The sequence below is a fragment of the Chionomys nivalis genome, chromosome 11 (assembly GCF_950005125.1).
Source record: "Chionomys nivalis chromosome 11, mChiNiv1.1, whole genome shotgun sequence".
NCBI classification, from domain to species: domain Eukaryota; kingdom Metazoa; phylum Chordata; class Mammalia; order Rodentia; family Cricetidae; genus Chionomys; species Chionomys nivalis.
The window spans coordinates 33,217,469-33,231,697 of NC_080096.1; the positions used below are offsets into that span (position 1 = coordinate 33,217,469).

Sequence of the window (14,229 nt, forward strand, 5' to 3'; positions counted from 1 at the left end):
TTAAATATTTATTCATTTATTATGTATACAGTATTCTGTCTGCATGTATGCCTGCAGGTCAGAAGAAGGCCCCAGACCTCATTACAGATGGTTGTAAGCCACCATGTGGTTGCTGGGATTTGAACTCAGGACCTTTGGAAGAGCAGGCAATGCTCTTAAACACTGAGCCATCTCTCCAGCCCTACCATCAACTCTTGTAGACTAGACTGGCCTCGAACTCACAGAGATCTGCCTACCTCTACCTCCTGAATGCTGGGTAAAGCCCTGCACCACTACAGCCCAGCTCCTTCCTTCCTCCCTCCCTCCCTCCCTCCCTCCCTCTCTTCCTCCCTCCCTCCCTCCCTTTTTTCTCTCCTTTTCCTGATACAGGTATCTTGTGTAACAGTCCTGGCTGTCCTGGAACTCATTCATTAGAGCAGGCTGGCCTCAAATTCACAGAGATCACCCTGCCTCTGCTTCCCGAGTGCTGGAATTAAAGATGTGTGTTATCACTGCCCGGCTCTTAATTTTGTTTTTAATTAAGAAAATGTTTAAGTTGGATGTGGGGCGCATGCCTGTCAATACAACGTTTAGCAGTAGGCAGGAGATCAGGAATTCAAGATCGTCCCGGGTGATGAGGCAAGTTCAATGCTAGCCTGGGATACACGAAACTCCCTAATGGCTGCCCCGCATTCAGGAGGTTGAGGCAAAGAGAATTGTGCTGATCTTCCCAGGCCCAACTGAGTTCAAGGCCAGTCTAGGGGACGTTCGAGACACCGTCTCAAAATTTCAAGAAGCAAAATCAAAATATCTCCTCCCGAAAAAAAGAAAAAGAACTTTTATTTGGTGTAAATTATAAAACCAGGCCGGGCGGTGGTGGCGCACGCCTTTAATCCCAGCACTTGGGAGGCAGAGGCAGGCGGATCTCTGTGAGTTCGAGACCAGCCTGGTCTACAAGAGCTAGTTCCAGGACAGGCTCCAAAGCCACAGAGAAACCCTGTCTCGAAAAACCACAAAAAAAAAAAAATTATAAAACCAGATTTTTATAGCGGGGCCAGGCGTTTAGAGTCCCATGAATCTGGTTTCTGCACTGCCCCCTGGCGTCGGCCCAACATTTACTCCGGGAAAATGAAATCTCCATTTCCGGACACCCGAGGTTGGTGAACCAGTGTTATTTACATACCCACAATGCACTGCACGCAGGTTAGTGCGAAATTTAACCGTGTAAGCGCTTTTATCTTTTCTTTCTCGCTTTCTTTCCTTCCTAGTGATGTGCGTTTGGGAGACGTGCGTGAGAGGAAAACAGGCGTCATCGCTTACTTCGTGGAGCTAGCGCCCATCGGTTATCTAGGAGCTGGAGTGGAGCTAGAACGGTAGGCGGGAAGAGGTTTGTATACTCTGGTTTCTCTTCAGATCGTATAAATCTTTCGCCTTTTACTAAAGATTTCCGTGGAGAGGAACAACTCTGAGTCTTAACCTAATTTTTTGAGGTCCTGTTTTACAGGGCTGGTATGCGTTGTCTAAATGTAGACGTCTTGTGCTCCTTCTCTGCTTGTACTGTGTACATGCATTGAGTCTTTTGTGTACTTTTGAAGTTTGTGATGTTGGTGTATTGGCTTATTTTCTTTTACTCCTCTTGTATTTGAGTGAGGAACTGTGCTATGCACTTTATCTTATTGGGCTTAGCTCTTTTAGTAGCATTGATTATAGGACTGACCAGTCAAGTTTTAGGAGGTGCTGTGGATCGTGAATGTTCTATTTTGTGTTTTCTTTTCTTTTTTTTTTTTTTTTTTTTTGGTTTTTCGAGACAGGGTTTCTCTGTGGTTTTGGAGCCTGTCCTGGAACTAGCTCTTGTAGACCAGGCTGGTCTCGAACTCACAGAGATCCGCCTGCCTCTGCCTCCCGAGTGCTGGGATTAAAGGCGTGCGCCACCACCGCCCGGCCTATTTTGTGTTTTCAAGACAGGATTTCACTATGTAGCTGTGACTGTCCTGGAACTCGCTATGTAGATCAGGCTGGCCTTGGTCCAGGGAGTTCTGTCTCTGGCTCCTGAATGCTGGGTTTAAATACAATCGGCCACCAGGAGCATGGTTTCTTTCTAACTAGTTCTGGAATCCTTTTCTAAAGACTACTAAGCCAGGATTGATGTGGGTGGTTCATTCCTATATTCCCATCAAGAGGGAACTCATACCCAACACCACTTGGATGACCAAGAACCAAAGCCTCAATAGTCCATGGACATAGGGTAAAACCAAAAGAAAAAAAAAAAAAAAAAAGGAAGAGGAAGAAAAAGAAGAAACACATGGCAGGGGCTGCAGAGATGATTAAGCAATTGAAAACATGTCCTGCTTCTTGCCAGTTTGAATCCAGTCGTCTGTAACTCCAGCATCCATCCCTCTGGCCTCCCACAGCACCTGCATACACATATCAAAATAATTACACGGGGGGAGAGATAGATGGCTCAGCAGTTAAGAACGCTGGCTGCTCTCCTGAGTCCAATTCCCAGCAACCACATGGTTCCTCACAACCACCAGGTAATAAGATCTGGAGCCTTCTTCTGGAGTGCAGGCATACATGCAGACAGAACTCTGTATACATGATAAATAAACACATCTTTTAAAAAATAAAAACAATACAGTAAATGATATGAACAACATACAACCCCCCGGGACTGATGACAGGCTGTAGTCCTACCTACTCAGGAAGCTGAGACAGGAGGATTACAAAGAGTTCCAGGCTCGATTCCATAACAAGACCATCTTAAAAGACCGAGCCTCCTTCCAGTAACGCACCCTTCACCTAAGGGCTGAGGCAGCTGTCTCGGTGGTAGGCCATTGTCACATACTGAGAAGGTATGTATCTAGGGGCTGGGGAGGGATGGCTGCTCTAGCACAGGAATCTACGTTTGGATCTCAGCGCCAATGTGCAGGAGCTAGCATGTGTCTGTCTCTAGTACTTGCGAGATGGACAGGCAGTAGAAAAAGACAGCTGGATCCCTGGAGCTTGCTAGTCAGCAACTTGTCTTAGGAGTAAACCAATAGAGGCTGAGAGGAAGGAGTTGGAGGTGGCCTCAACCCCCAGGGAGGGGTCTGCCTCAGAAGGGAGGAGGGCAGGTGTTGGGTCACTGGTAGGTAAGGAGAGCTTCTGCTCTGCTCACCAAGTGGACCCTGCTGTGGTCACGAACTGAGGGTGAGAGTTGGGTAGTGAAGGGCACTAGTTCACATGAGCATGTGGCTCTGGCAGACCTTGATCTTCTCCCCCATTCCCTCTGCCTTGCTAAAAACCATTAGACTACATTCCTAAAGCTAGCCACCAAGATCTATTCCCTTATTTGGTCACTTCCGCCTCGTGAGGCTCACCGCCCAGGTCCAGCTATGGAAGTATTAAAACCCAGCAATCAAAAGCCCCCCTTGGCTCACCTAATTAACATGTCCAATTAAAATTAAGCACCTCATCCTAACACAGGGCTTCCCCATGTACCTTTGTAAACTGCTATTTTCCTTTGTGCAAAGGCCATCTCCTCTCTATGCAGAGGCAGTCCTTTGTCCCTCCAGGATAAATATCCCTGCCGCATTTCCCTTGGTACCTAGCTCTTCTCCCTTGTCCTCTATTAATCCCTGCCCTCTGTCCCTTTCCCTGTCCTCTGTTCCTCTGGGGCAAACAAATCTTTGTGCTGAGAAGTTGGTCTTGTGGGTCTTGACCAATACTTTTCCCTTCAGGTAAGTCTGTGGAACACTCACGACAGCAGAGGCCCTCTTTGCAGGCGAACGGGACATGACAAGTAATATCCAGCCCTCAGCTAGGTTTCCTGGTTTTCTTTTATCCCTTCCCGCCTTCCTCCCTCTATTTAGGGTCTCACTTTATCACTTTATAGCCTTGGCTGGCCTGGAACTCACTGTGTGGAACAGGCTGGTCTCAACTTGTGTTGGTCACTTGCCTCAGCCTGCCAGCTGCTGGGATTACCGATATGAACTGTCACACTCAGCTTTCTCTTTTAGATGATTTATTTATTTATTTTTGAGGCAGAATCTCTGTGTAGCCCTAGCTACTAAGCAGACCAGGTACTTGCTAAGTAGATCAAACTGGCCTAGAACTCACAGAGATCCACCTGCCTCTGTTCCCTCTGCTGTGGTTAAAGGTGTGCGCCACCAACCCGGTCTTTTTTAGATTTTTGAAGCAGGATCTCATCCTGTAATTGAGATGGGTCCTCCTGAGAGCTGAGAGTAACAATGTGAGCCACCACGTGTAGCTCCAGCTTCCTGGTTTTTATGTCAGTTTGCCTGTCACGGGGTAAATGCTGAAAAGGTAGAGTTCCCGGGAAGGAAGGCTGGTCAGGATTCGGGGTAATGACAATGGAGCTGTAATGAGGTCCATTCCAAACCCATGGTCACACTGGTGTGGAGGTGACATCTGCACTCTCCTCTAAGGAGTGATTCCACTCTCCTCTTACCCCACGTCTTGGTTCCAGAGTTCCCCTCACTATTTCCTTTGTTCTGGGTCTCCACATTCTTCCTCAATACTGAATCTTATTCAATAGTGTCTTTCTCCTTTTTTCCCCCCTGAGACAGGGGTTCTTTGTGTAGCCCTTACTGTCCTGGAACTCCCTCTGTAGACCAGTCTGGCCTTGAACTCAGAGATCCGCCTGCCTCTGCCTCCAGAGCGCTGGGATTAAAGGTATGTACAACCATCCAATTTTTTTTTTTTTTTTTTTTTTTTGAGAAAGAGTTTCTCTGTAGTTTTGGAGCCTGTCAGGGAACTAGTTCTTTTTTTTTTTTTTTTTTTTTTTTTGGTTTTTCGAGACAGGGTTTCTCTGTGGCTTTGGAGCCTGTCCTGGAACTAGCTCTGTAGACCAGGCTGGTCTCGAACTCACAGAGATCCGCCTGCCTCTGCCTCCCGAGTGCTGAGATTAAAGGCGTGCGCCACCATCGCCCGGCTAGGGAACTAGTTCTTGTAGGCCAGGTTGGCCTCGAACTCACAGAGATCCACCTGCCTCTGACTCGGGTATGCACAAACTTTTTTTTTTAAGTTTATTTTTTATTACATTTCTTCTTATTGTATGTGTATAGATAATCTGCCTAAATGTATGTCTATATACTAAGTGCATGCCTGGTACCTAAGGAAATCAAAAGAGGGCATGGGATCCCCTGAAACTGGGGTTACAGATTGGTTGTGAACCATCATGTCTGAGCTGGGAATTGAACCTGGAACTTTTGAAAGAGCAGGAGTGCTCTTAACTGCTGAGCCATGTGTAGGTGAATGTGTGTGTGAGTGCGTAGGTCATGAAGGAGGTTTAAAACAGGATGTCTGAACTCTGGACCTCTGAAAGAGCAACAAGCACTTTTAATCTGTAGCCAACTTTTCAGTACCTATTTAATTCTTAAAGAAGATGCCAAGATCCTGGGGGCACTTGACTCAGATCCTGACCACCAGTAACAGTGGAGACCCTAAAGAAAAATCAGGTGTGGCACCCCATGTCTGTAACGCCAGCAGCACTCAGGAAACAAAAGCCGCGGTGCTGCTACAGTGCCATAGGGGATAATTGCCCATCTCTGCAGTTCGCTGATTGATTCGCCACCTGCTCCTAGAATCCAAGATGACAGCCAGATTCCTCAGGTGCCCTTGTGCCATTAAGATTAAGGGCAATGGGGCTGGAGAGATGGCTCAGTGGTTAAGAGCACTGGCTGCTCTTCCAGAGGTCCTGAGTTCAATTCCCAGCAATCACATGGTGGCTCACAACCATCTGTGATGAGATCTGGCGCCCTCTTCTGGCATGTGGGAATACATGGAGGCAGAATGTTGTATACATGATTAGTGTACCTGTATCCTGAATCGAGCTGGTGGCCCAAAGCAGGGTAAACAGATGCAAGGTGAAGGCAGAGATTCTGGACACCCCACCCCCACTTCTGGTTTGCAGATAGTGCAACTGAAGACTCCATGCCTTCTAGGAAAAGTTCTGGTATAATCCAGTTTCCAAAGAAATCCTGGGCTACATAGTGGATTCCAGGCCAGCTTGGTCTACAGTGAGACCCGATTTCAAAAAAACAAACCAAAAAGCAATAAGAAACAGTCACGTTGATGCACTCGTTCTTCCAGAAGAGCAGAGTTCAATTCCCAGCAGCCACATGGTGGCTCACAGCTGTCGGTAACTTCAGTCCCAGGAGTCGGACACCCTCTTCTGGGCTCCAAGGCATGAATGCAGGCAAAATATCTGTTTTATCAATTTTTTGCTTGTTTTTTGGTTTTTTAGAGATAGGATTTCTTTTTTTTTTTTTTTAATGTACTGGATGGATAAATACTGGCACGGCCATACTAACAAAGCGGGCTACATAGCCGGGCGATGGTGGCGCACGCCTTTAATCCCAGCACTTGGGAGGCAGAGGCAGGCAGATCTCTGTGAGTTCGAGACCAGCCTGGTCTACAGAGCTAGTTCCAGGACAGGCTCCAAAGCCACAGAGAAACCCTGTCTCGAAAAACCAAAAAAAAAAAAAAAAAAAAAAAAAAAAAAAGCGGGCTACAGATTCAAAGCAATCCCTATCAAAACCTTCATACTGTCTACTAGAAGTGCACAGATTTGAAACATACAAAACACTTGGAAAACACACAAAGTTGGAGGAGTTAGGTAGGCTTATGTAAAAATATAAACAACCGATAAAACAAGGCAGCCTATAAAAACCAAGTAAGGATGGTACTGATGTGGAGGAAAAATAAACCAAAGTAAAAGACTATAGACAATGAGTATTATCAAATGTTCACTTACACGGTCACACGATTTTGACAAGGGTACCAAAACCACACCGGGGGAGTGAGGGAAACAATCTCATGGTCCAGTGACGATGGGAGAACTGGATGAGCACGCACGTTTGGGTGTTATTCTTCACCCTATACAGCAATGAACTCAGAATGAATTAAGGAGATAAAACGCCACCACTGTAAATTCCGGTAAGAAAAGCTAGGAAAGCACTAATGAGATTGTATTTGCCGCTGACTCGATGGGCGTGGCATAAAAAGCCCTGTGACGACATAAGTAGGCGACTGAGGCTCCGGGAATGTTGAAGGTGTTTTTCCGAGGTCAGAGTTGAGAGTGAATGCAGAGCTACCGCTTAGGCTGAGAAGCTGGCGGTCCATGCGGGAGAGCGTTTCCCGGGAGACCCGCAGGGTCTCATAGGTCACATTTTGATATTCTTCTCTTCTGAAACCTCTTGAGACAGCCCCTCCCTCCACAGTTCAAGTCATCCTCGGCACCACTGTCGTCCATGTCCCTGCTAATATGGCCCGGTAACCACCACTTAAAGTGTTCAACTGCTTTTCCTAATCCACAGTCCCAAAGCCCATAATCCTTCAAACAAAAATATGGTCTGGCCTATCACAGCAATACCCCAGTCCCTTATACCAACTTCTGCCTTTGTTAGGGTTTCTATGGCTATGAAGAGACACCATGACCATGGCAACTCTTATAAAGAAAAACCTTCAATGGGGGACTTACATTTTCTGCGTTTTAGTCCATTATTACCATAGTGGGGCATAGTGGCATGCAGGCAAACATGGTGCTGGGGTTGAGAGTCCTACATCGTGCTGGCATCAGGAAGTGAACTGAGACACTGGGCAGTATCTTGAGCATATATGAGAACTCCGTGTCTGGCTAAACATTGACACACTTCTTCCAACAAGGCCATATATACTCCAACAAAGCAACACCTCCCAGTTGGGGGGTCATCTCTCAAAGCATCACAACACCCATATACATAAAACAAAAATAAATAAATCTTTTTAAATATCACATTTTAATTATATTAATTAGTTTTATGTCAACTTGACACAAGCTAGAGACATCAGAGTGGGGGGAGCCTTAGTTGAGAAACTACCTCCATAAGATCCAGCTATGCAGCATTTTCATAATTAGTGGTCAATAGGGGAGGGCCCAGGTTATTTTGAGTGGTGCCATCCTTGGACAGGTGGTCCTCAGTTTGATAAGAAACCTGGCCGAAAAAGCCATGGAGAGCAAGCCAGTACACAGCACCCTTTAATGGCTTCTGCATCAGCATCAGCCTCCAGGTTCCGACCCTGTGTGAGTTCCCACCCTCTCTGTCTTGATGATGAACTGTTACCGAATTGTTTTGGTCACGGTGTTTCATCACAGCAACAGTAACCCGAATAAAGACTAATGTACTAGACGATAGGTCCTCAGTACATGACTTGGGAAGGGCAGTCAGTTCACTTGAGTATCAGGAGACTTGCCTGCTATTTTAAATTTTATGTGTATGAATTTTCTGCCATCATGTATGTCTGGGCGTGTTGTTTCCCATGGAATTCATAAGGGTGTAGGGATGGTTGTGAGCCACCATGTGGTTTCTGGGGACTGAACCCAGGTCCTCTACTGGAGTAGCGAGTGCTCTTAACTACTGACTCATCTGTTCAGAGTTGGAGGCCCTGCTGGTCAGAGGTTGCAGTCCACCATAGCGTAGCAGCCCTTCTTGGGCTAGGCACAACCTGGAGGACTCTGTCCCCACAGGGTCTCCCTGCCCTCTGCCTAGCCTTATTGAATGCTGTCTCTAGGCCCCTATGTCTGACTTACCTCAAGGATGACCCTTGATGCAGTTCCCTGCAAATGCTCTTCCCCTGCTGCCCACATGGTAACTAGGTAACGTGCTCTGTCCATTTTCAGAGGGCTCCGCTGCCACTAAATCAACTTTAGGACAGGAGCCTGGCACCTTATGCAAATTAGGTGATCATCCCCAGTCTCTCTCCCCATCCTTTATATCTCCCCTCCCTTAGTGTCACTGGTTACCTCCTGAAAGGCCATTTCCCCCATCTAAAGCTCTCTGTCATCGCTTCTGCCCCTTTGTCCTTTGTCCCTGTGGACTGGTGGCCAACAGACACCAAGGAAAAAGGGGACTTCACATCCAGGTCTGATCCTCCAACTTATTTTGTTTTGAGAGACAGGATCTCATTATGTAGACCCAACTGTATGGAATTCAACATGTAGACCAGGATGGTCTCAAATTTACAGAGGTCCAAATGCCAGTGCCGTTAAGTGCTGAGATTAAAGGCATGAGCTACCATGCCAGGCTAATTCTCCTACTTTCAAAAATGAATATGAAGGTGCTGGAGAGATGGCTCAGACGTTAAGAGCATTGGCTGCTCTTCCGAAGGTCCTGAGTTCAATTCCCAGCAACAACATAGTGACTCACAATCATCTATGATAAAATCTGGTGTCCTCTTCTGGCCTGCAGGCAAACATGGAGGTAGAACACTGTATACATAATGTTTTTTTAAAAAAAAAAACCCTAACACAATATGAATCCACCATTACCTTCCTCCAAATTCCTACACCTCGACTCCTTCCTTTTGTTTTCGCAACAGCGATGTGGATTTCAGCAACTTCATGGGAGACGAAAGCAGAAGTCACTGACCACTAATGTTGTGCAGCTAGCTCCCATTGGTTATGCAGGCCTTACCTGCGCCCGAGGACAATGGGCGGAGCCACCACGGCGTACTCTGGCTTCTCTTCAGAGCCTATAAATCTTTCGTCTTTTACTAAAGATTTCCGTGAAAAGGAACAGCTCTGAGTCATAGCCCAATTTTTTTTTTTTTTTTGATTTTTCGAGACAAGGTTTCTCCGTAGTTTTTGGTTCCTTGAGTCATAGCCCAATTTTTAAAATTGAATATAAGGGGGCTGGAGAGATGGCTCAGCGGTTAAGAGCATTGCCTGCTCTTCCAAAGGTCCTGAGTTCAATTCCCGGCAACCACATGGTGGCTCACAACCATCTGGATTGAGGTCTGGTGCCCTCTTCTGGCCTGCAGACATACACACAGACAGAATATTGTATACATAATAAATAAATAAATATTTAAAAAAAAATTGAGTATAAGCCGGACGGTGGTGGCGCACGCCTTTAATCCCAGCACTCAGGAGGCAGAGGCAGGCGGATCTCTGTGAGTTCGAGACCAGCCTGGTCTACAGAGCTAGTTCCAGGACAGGCTCCGAAACCACAGAGAAACCCTGTCTCGAAAAACCAAAAAAAAAAAAAAAAAAAAAAAAAGCAAAAACAAAGTTCACACCTAATCAGGCCATGTTTTCCTTTCTTCTGTTATATATGGTGCTCCTCAACTCCTTTTTTTTTTTTTTTTTTGGAGATATAATCACAGTGTATATCCCAGGCTGGCATAGACTTTCCACGTAGACCACCATGGCCTTGAATTCATGCAATACTCCTGCCCCAGCCTCTTGAGCTGCTTTCGAGCTCCCCTGTGGCTTCCTGGTGCTTTGGAGGTAAATCTCATGTTTACCAACTCTGCTCTTTGGGATCTGCTAGGCCTGGGCTCCGTGTCCCAACATTCTGTTATCTCCACTCAGGCCACATCCTGTGTCCCTGGGCAAAAGCACACCGTGTACAGTGAATGCATCAAGACCATTCCACAAGTCTTTATTTATTTATTTTGCGACAGGTTCTTTTTTACACAAGCTGGTCTGGAACTTGTACAACAGGTTGGCCTCCAGTCAGAGAGATTTACCTGCCTTTGCCCCAAGTGTTGAGAATAAATGTGTGGACCACCATACCCAGCTCTCCAATGTGTGTGGATCGTATCTGCACTGGCTGGGTTTGTGTGTCAATTGGACAAGTTACAGTCATCAGGAGAAAGGGCCTCAGTTGAGGCAATGCCTCAATGAGATCCAGCTGTAAGGCAATTAGTTGTTTAGTGATCAACGTGGGAATGTGGCCGCCCATGGTGGATGGCGACATCTCTGGGATCTGTAAGAAATCCGGCTGAGCAAGCCATGGGAAGCAAGCCAATATGCAGCTCCCCTCCATGGCCTCTGCATCAGCTCCTGCCTCCAGGGTCCTGCCCTGTTTGAGTTCCTGTCCTGACTTCCTACAGTGAGGAACAGCAGGGCTGAATGAATTGTAAGCCAGATACACCCTTCCTCCCCGACTTGCTTTTTGTCATGGTGTTTTGCCACAGCAATAGAAACCCTAAGACACCATCCATCCATTACCTCCTCGAATTTACTACACCTGGCTCCCTCCCACCTCATGTGCTTTTATTTCACTTATTGTTTTGTTGTTATCACGTGCCTATTAATAACCTCCCAGGTCCAATTAGTGCTGCCCAAATTCGTACGGATGTGGAGTCCTACTGGGCAGGAGCAACACAGCACAGTCTCCCTCCCTCAGAAGCCATCAAATGTCAATCGCTCCCTCTCTAAGGGTGGGGGATCAGACTTTGTGGGTGGTGCCTACACGCCTGTACACACGGTTTTCGTCCTGCCCTCTGGTGGTGGTTCACCGCTAGCACAGGGATAAAGGTGGCGTTTTGGAAACCTGTCTCTGGATTCTACATCTTTTACATACCCACAATGCATTGCTCACAGCTCGCGCTTCCATTTAAAAACGTAAACTCTTTCACTTTGTTTCCTGTCCTTTTGTCTTCTCAATAGTGAAGCGGCTCCCAGAGCCTTCATGCGAGACGAAAGCAGAAGTCACTGACCTCTAATGTTGTGCACCAAACACCCATTGGTTATGTAGGAATTACCTAAGGCCGAACACAATGGGTGGAGCCACCACGGCATACTCTGGTTTCTCTTCAGATCGTATAAATCTTTCGCCTTTTACTAAAGATTTCCGTGGAGAGGAACAACTCTGAGTCTTTACACAATTTTTTGAAGTCCTGCCTATGCAGGGCAAATCTTCCGGTTTAAATAAAGACTTTATCAAGTAGTATTACATGTGAAAACGACATCTCAGTTACCATTTGGTACCTGTGCACTCTGAGTATTTTCTCTGTGCCTTCTTGGTGTGCCCATAACTAACGGCCGCCGTTTTACATAATACTGTTTAGGGCTCTGTACTATAGATTCTCAAAATATCTTGAGATATGTTCTACTCCTGTAGGCCTTTTGTTCTTCCCAGTCTCCGTTTGTTGGTACTAACTGAAAGCAATCAAATTGTACAAGATAGTGCGAGGGAGACAGATTTCTGTGAGTTCAAAGCCAGTCAAGGTTACTACCCCTTCTCAAACGCTAAAGAAAAAAGGCAGGTTTAGAGGTCCTAAATTGTGAAATATAATTTTATAAACTCCCCTCTTTCCTTCTTGACATTCTAAAATCCCAACGAAGGAGATGGTGAGAGAGATTAAGTGGCCAAGCCGGCTTACTGCTCTTGTAGAGACCAAGTTCAGTACCCCACCCTGTGTTTTTTCTATGTGACACCTCTGGCTGATCATATTATAGGCCAGGCTGGCGTCGAACTCACAAAGATCACACTGCTTCTGCCTGCTGAGTGCTGGGATTAAAGAAGTGCCATCGCATCCAGCTTTTTTTTCCTTCAACAGATTCTATGTGGTGGCTACAACAATTTGTAGCTCCATTTCCAAGGGGACCTGATACCCTCTTCTGACCTCCATGGACAAAAGGCACACGTGTTGTATATATGCAGGAAAACAGACAAAAATGAATAATCTTTAAAAATAAAGAGACCCTCAAGCCCTTGAGTACAGTCTTCTGTAGTCCATTGAATCCTTTGTGACATCTTTCTTTGAAAAAAAAATAATATTTTAGATGTGTGCCAGCCTGATGTAAACATTTGTATTATTATGCATGCATGGACAGAATAGGTCCTGTAAGGCATAGGATCCCCTGGGACTGAAGTTACAGATCGTTGTGAGCCTCTAGACATCTTATTTCTGATTTGTATTATTGCTTTGCTGTTGAATAAAGTTTTCTTTCTACTTTGTAGAGGAAGAGAGGGAGGGAAGAAAAAAAAGAGCAAGAAGTACCTCCAAGCCACAACTCCTATAATGTCACATGGTGACTTTGTGCAAGGGAGGACTCCTATAATGGACACGTGGGTGGCTTCTGTGGTTAAACCCCTATTGCTTGTGTTTACCAATGTTCTCTTTCCATTTGTCCCTGTTGATTTAACCTTCTGGTGAGGTTGGTGTCTTCCAGCCTGCAGGCCATCGATCTTGAAGGTCTGTGTTATCTCAGAGCTCTCAACCATCACCATCCACAGCTGTCCCCCAGTGCAGAGGACCTTCTGACCCCTAAGTGATGTTGCATCCTGGCCCTTACATCCCCTGAGACCCATCCCCCTTGAGCGCCTGAGTGTGGTAGCCATTGAAGATGTGCACCAGCACACGCTGAGCTGGCCTGGCCTTCAATTTCTTTATTTTTTTATTTTTTTTGGTTTTTCGAGACAGGGTTTCTCTGTGGCTTTGGAGCCTGTCCTGGAACTAGCTCTTGTAGACCAGGCTGGTCTCGAACTCACAGAGATCCGCCTGCCTCTGCCTCCCAAGTGCTGGGATTAAAGGCGTGCGCCACCATCGCCCGGCTGGCCTTCAATTTCTTACAGTAACCACTGCTACCCAGTCCAAAATGCCACTCAAGCCTTCAATGCTGTAGGATCCTAAGCCCTAGGATGAATCAGGGTCACCAGGCCCCTGTCTCCATATGAAATAGTCTGCTGGGTCAGGGGGAGACACCTTGGCTCTATACTAATGATTTTATTTGCCCTGTGTGTCGGGGGACCATGTTGAGATAAAAGATCTAACTCGTAATGACCCGTCACATCTTACCCCAAATGACGAACGGGACAACCGGTGCTGCTGTAATTTCACCTCTTAAGATGGTGAGGGGTGGCCGGGCGGTGGTGGCGCACGCCTTTAATCCCAGCACTTGGGAGGCAGAGGCAGGCGGATCTCTGTGAGTTCGAGACCAGCCTGGTCTACAAGAGCTAGTTCCAGGACAGGCTCCAAAACCACAGAGAAGGGGCTGGAGAGATGGCTCAGAGGTTAAGAGCATTGCCTGCTCTTCCAAAGGTCCTGAGTTCAATTCCCAGCAACCACATGGTGGCTCACAACCATCTGTAATGGGGTCTGGTGCCCTCTTCTGGCCTGCAGGCATACACACAGACAGAATATTGTATACATAATAAATAAATAAATATTTAAAAAAAAACAAAACAAAACCACAGAGAAACCCTGTCTCGAAAAAAAACAAACAAACAAACAAACAAAAAAAGATGGTGAGGGGTCCATTTAGCTACCCAGATATGGACCCCACACAAATGGCAGAGGAGACAGGACCAAGTCAGTCTCTTACGTTATTCAAAGCAAACAAGCCAGCAAGGAAACAAACAAACAACCCTACCTCCCCAGTCCCTCTCAGAGATGTAATTCTCTCTGCGAACATTTGTCTGAGTCTCAGCTTCTGCTGCAGCGTATTTCCTTTTTAAACGTTAATTACTTATCGGG

General features: G+C 46.4%; 3 non-coding genes across 3 annotated transcripts; all 3 read left to right on the plus strand.

Annotated features, from left to right (window-relative positions):
* The first annotated feature begins 1,372 nt into the window (after positions 1-1,372).
* Positions 1,373-1,487, plus strand: LOC130884548 (U5 spliceosomal RNA). The gene has a single exon (XR_009058069.1). It is a non-coding gene; the product is annotated as a U5 spliceosomal RNA (small nuclear RNA).
* Positions 1,488-9,469: 7,982 nt separating this feature from the next.
* On the plus strand, positions 9,470-9,587 carry LOC130884550 (U5 spliceosomal RNA). The gene has a single exon (XR_009058071.1). It is a non-coding gene; the product is annotated as a U5 spliceosomal RNA (small nuclear RNA).
* A 1,959-nt stretch (positions 9,588-11,546) lies between these two features.
* On the plus strand, positions 11,547-11,662 carry LOC130884549 (U5 spliceosomal RNA). Its single transcript, XR_009058070.1, has one exon. It is a non-coding gene; the product is annotated as a U5 spliceosomal RNA (small nuclear RNA).
* Positions 11,663-14,229: the final 2,567 nt, after the last annotated feature.